Genomic DNA, 4782 nt, shown 5'->3' with positions numbered 1-4782 from the left:
CAGGTTTCAGGTTGTGGCTCTAAACGGTGAGGAGTTGAACCGTTTCCCCCAATAGCTCACTCTGTAAGCTCCAGGATGCAGAGAAATTTCGTGACACTGTCACATTTAATGTTCTGAATGCCAAGGCTCCCCCTAGGAGTGTTAGACTCTGTACTTCAGACTCTGCCCGAATGGCTTTCCACATACTGCGTTCTCTGCCGTCCATCTCGGTGTGGCCAGTGCCTGTCCCTCTGGCCCTCTCAGTGGTAGCAGCTTCTCTTGTCACCTGGCAGGTTCAATGACTGGCAGCAACAGAAATCTGTGTCACATTCCTCACCTGTCTGTTCATCTGTATACCAGTTCCCAAGTGGCTGATCTTGTCCAAGTGGCATCTACTTTTCCACAGAGCTCAGCACATACTGGTGCCTAGAAAATAGTAAAAACAGTATCTAGTTCATCATATGAAAGGGGAAGAAAAACAGGTGATAGATAAAGATTTTCAAATACTCTGGACAATGGAGATTACATGCTCAAATCTGTACCCCCTGTCTAAATTTACCGATGACAATTCCATCACAATTCCTAGAAGCACATGTAGACTCCTTGTCTTAGTCAGGGTTTGTATTCCTGCACAAAATGTCATGACCAAGAAGCAAGTTGGGGTGGAAAGGGTTTATTCAGCTTACATTTCCACATTGCTGCTCATCACCAAAGGAAGTCAGGAACTCACATAAGGTAAGAACCTGGAGGTAGGAGCTGATGCAGAAGTCATGGAGGGATGGTGCTTACTGTCGTGCTTCCCCTGGCTTGCTCAGCTTGCTTTATTATAGGAGCCAGCCCAGGAATGGCACCACTCACAATGGGCTCTCTCCTCTTGATCACTAATTGAGAAAATGCCTTACAGCTGGATCTCATGGAGGCATTTCCTCAAGGGAGGCTCCTTTCTCTGTGATAACTCCAGCTTGTGTCAAATGGACACATAGAACCAGCCAATACATTCACTGTCTAGCTTTGAAACAGGGGCAATTACACTGTCAGGTTCATTATTACTGGAGCAAGGGCCAGTCTGTAATTGAATTAAGTCTGGAAAAGCTGTGGTACTGAGACTCACATTCAGCTCTTGATGCCTTGATTTTTCCTATCTGTAAAACAAAACAAAAAAAAAATACTTTAGAGCCCCAGAGCCCCTGTAAAGGTGTTTGTTGCCAAGTCTGATGACCTGACCTCAATCCCTGGACCCACATGGTGGAGGAAATGGGCCGGTTCCTAAAAGTTGTCCTCTGACCACCACATGTATGTTGTGGCATGTGCACAGCCATATGTGACCATGCAAGTATACATGAATAAAACAAATTAAATAAACACACAAACAATAAAACAAAATACTAAAAAATATGGGCTGGAGAGATGTTTGTATGGCTATGAATACATGCTGCTCACAACCACATGTAACTCACATGCTGCTCACAACCACTTGTAACTCAGAACCACATGTAACTCCGGCTTCAGGGGAACCTAGTGGCTCTACCCTCTGCAGTCACCTACATGAGCCGACACCCCTCCACACATACATAATTAAAAATAAAATACATCTTTTAAAATACAAAAATTTAATTTCACCTTCACATTTGAAAAGGGGTGTTTGAGAACTATGAAGAGTCTGCACCTGAGCAGGAGGAACAGAGTGAATTCCTACCCGAAGTGCGTGGATTCCCTCAGACCATTTTCTCTCCGAGGAGTGTATGCCTTTCGCTGATCCAAGTAGTGAGGGACCAGGTGTTCAGAGGTTGATGCTTTATGGAGAGGGGGAATAGAAAAGGGATGAAGGCCATGGAGGTAACTGCATCCCTCATCAGTAGACCTGGAAAATACTTCGTGTACAGAGGGGCATGGTTCTGGGAACCCCTGCACAGCTGTAGAAAGACTCCTTCCCTGGAGGTAGGCTTTGCAGCCTGCAGCCACTATAGGGTCTTGTCTAAGATGTCCTGGGATTGATTCCCATTCACTGTACCCAACTGTGAGTATAGAAACATGAGATAAATATCCCAGCATTTCCTATGATGTGACTGTGTAAATGCTACACAATATAATGAATATTATTATATTATAAATATTTAGGAAACTAGGGTGCTGACCACACTCCTCACAGGGTACTTTTCTATTTGGCTGAATCATGATTTGCCTCCCCAAAGTCTCTCCAGAGGCATTCTTTACAGGCGATCCCAGCAGTAGTCCCTCTACTTAACCAAAGTAGTCATTGGGTCCCTTTAGACATGACTTCCTCACTGCAAAGTCTCCTAAATTACTTCTTACCAATGGTATCATCCCTGATGGATAAAGGGCACGGGAAGTGAGGCACAGAGCCTGGAATTTTTACAGGAATTAACCATTCTATCCCAAGGGCCAGAATGCTGCTCTTGAACCCACAGGGCAAGTGTTGTGTCAATCCAGCCACAGCGCCACAAAGCCTTTTAGCTGTCTGTCAAAGGCCTTGAGGTGTCCATGTAAGCCTGTTTTCATACTTTCCCTGAATCTGTTTGCCTAAGTATCCCTTAATTGCCTTAAAATCCCTGTGGATAAGCCCTGAGACCTTAAGGCTTCAAACACTTCTCCACACAGGCACCCCAGTGCCTCCAGTCCTGTCTACATGAACATTGCTCAGCTCATAGTCAACCAGAGGTCACTGAAAGCCCAGAGCAGCTGGTCTGCTGGTGTGGAGGATGAAGCTGGTGTCATTTCTGTGAGATCCAGATGAGCAGGACTGAACAGGCCTTTTAGGCATCTTTAGCCAGACATTGCTTTCCTCCCAGCTCTGCTTGTTCCTACCTTCAGTCAGACAGGTTCAATTTCCTATGGGAGGGAAGAAGCTGCCTCCAGGATGGAAGGGGTGAGGAGAGAGAAGCATCTGATATGCTCAGAGCCCATGGAAGCAGGTGCAGGGCTGAAGAGCAGAGATATGGAGCAGATGCCCAGATTCCTGGGCCCTCTGCTAAGTCCCTTCCACAGCCACAGGGAGTCTGGGATGAGCCTTGGAGTCTGGGCTGTGGCTCACATCATTTTCTTCTTACTCTTTCTTCTTCCCTCCCCTTAAAATACTATGTTTTGGAGATGTTCACCTTTGGACAGGGGAGCTGGGGGTAGTGGTCTCACTAGACTTTTGCCACCACCACAGAATAAACCTTCCTTTCAGATAACATCAGATACCATCGTGGGTTGGGTCTGGCTGCCAATCTATAATGTTCCCAGCCATGATTAATCTGATAAATAATAAATATATCAATCTAGTCCTTTAGACAAGGACAAATTCTTAGCAGCAGGGAGGCATCAGGCCTCTTTTACAGCCGCCTGTAGTGCTGGGATTAATTATTTAATGCTTAATTCTTCGGGAAATGAGAAAGTTTTGATTAATGCTGTCCAGTGTCGTTCCTTGCTTGTTTGATATGTGTCAGATAATTTTTCCTCGGTAGTCACTCTGAAGAAGCCAGAGGCGACTGTCATGGGGCTCAGACACCAAATTGCCAGAGATTAATTGAAATGAAAATTTAGAGAGTGTCACCAGAAGTTGAGCCTGAGGTAACCTTTCTGGGTTAAATTGGGTTCCATTGGCGCTGGCCTCACTGTGTCCTTATACAAAACAGAGCTAGGAAAACCCACTTTGGGCTCCAGTTTTCTTCCAACTCCCAGGCTGGCCAGATTGAAACAGTTTGTTGGTAGGTATTAGTCAGTAGATATGTGTCACTTTAAATCCGGTCTGGTATCAAGGTTTTCTGTGTGAGTGAGTGAGTGTGTGTGTGTGAGTATGTGTGTGTCCATGTAGAGGCCACAATACAACTTTGGTTGTAATTCCTTTCATACCACCCAACCTGTTTCTTGAGGCAGGGTCTCTTGCTGGTTGGAAACTCTCAAGACAGAGTCTGTTATGGTCACAGGGCCACTGTCCAGAGCATTTGCTCTGCAGAGTTTAGATAAGTCCTTCCTATCCCCACTCATTACAGAAATAACTTCCTGCTCTTCATCTGTCCAGTGATGGTCACTTTGCATTGCTCTGATTCAAAATCCCAAGTGATAGATACAGCTTCAGCATAGCTTTCCCTAAAACTCAGGGATCACTGTGGACGAGGAGCCAAAAAGGGTATTTAAGAGCTGGAAGAGCAGGGAGTTTGCTGTGAGGCTTTGTATCCTGGAAATGTCAGAAATTCCGCTCACGAAGTCTTACGAATATGGCTGCCTAAGGATGAAACTAATAGATCTGCTAGGATAGAAGTTGGGGGCAGGGCTCACATGGTCTCAACACTAGAGAAGAGTTAGAGGCAACTAAGGAAATCTAAGAATTATAGAGATTGTTTTCCCCGGGAAGAGCACATCAACTGGTTATCCAACTCTTAATGGTTAATATCCTTGAAAACACACACACACACACACACACACACACACACACACACACAGACTGAACAGGTTATATATTTTTTATTAGATATTTTCTTTATTTACATGTCATATGATTTCTCCTTTCCCAGTTTCCCCTCCAAAAAACAAACAGACAAACAAAAACAAGAACAAACCCCTTTTGACTCCTCCCTCCCCATGCTTGCCACCCTACCCTCTCCCACTTATTGACTCTGGCATTCCCCTGCACTGGGGCACAGAACCTTCACTGGGCCAAGGGCCTCTCCTCCCATTGATGATCGACTTTGTAATCCTCTAGTATACACATGCTGCCAGAACAATCAGTCCTGCCATGTATAGTCCTTGGTTGGTGGTTGAGTCCCTGGGAGCTCTGAGGGTACTAGTTAGTTCATATTG

The 4782-nt window shown here is 45.2% G+C and overlaps 1 long non-coding RNA gene across 1 annotated transcript in view; it reads right to left on the bottom strand.

Annotated features, from left to right (window-relative positions):
- Positions 1-336: 336 nt before the first annotated feature.
- LOC116083919 overlaps positions 337-4782 on the bottom strand; it is a 27828-nt gene continuing 23382 nt past the window's right edge. The window contains exons 2-3 of the long non-coding RNA XR_004115940.1: positions 1091-1121; positions 337-405 (exon numbers count right to left, since the gene is read on the bottom strand). This is a non-coding gene — a long non-coding RNA (uncharacterized LOC116083919). The remainder of the gene's footprint in view (positions 406-1090; positions 1122-4782) is intronic.

This window comes from Mastomys coucha, unplaced genomic scaffold (assembly GCF_008632895.1).
Source record: "Mastomys coucha isolate ucsf_1 unplaced genomic scaffold, UCSF_Mcou_1 pScaffold8, whole genome shotgun sequence".
Lineage (NCBI taxonomy): Eukaryota > Metazoa > Chordata > Mammalia > Rodentia > Muridae > Mastomys > Mastomys coucha.
Note: the sequence above shows the minus strand (reverse complement) of the source record. Positions and strands in the feature narration are given on the sequence as shown.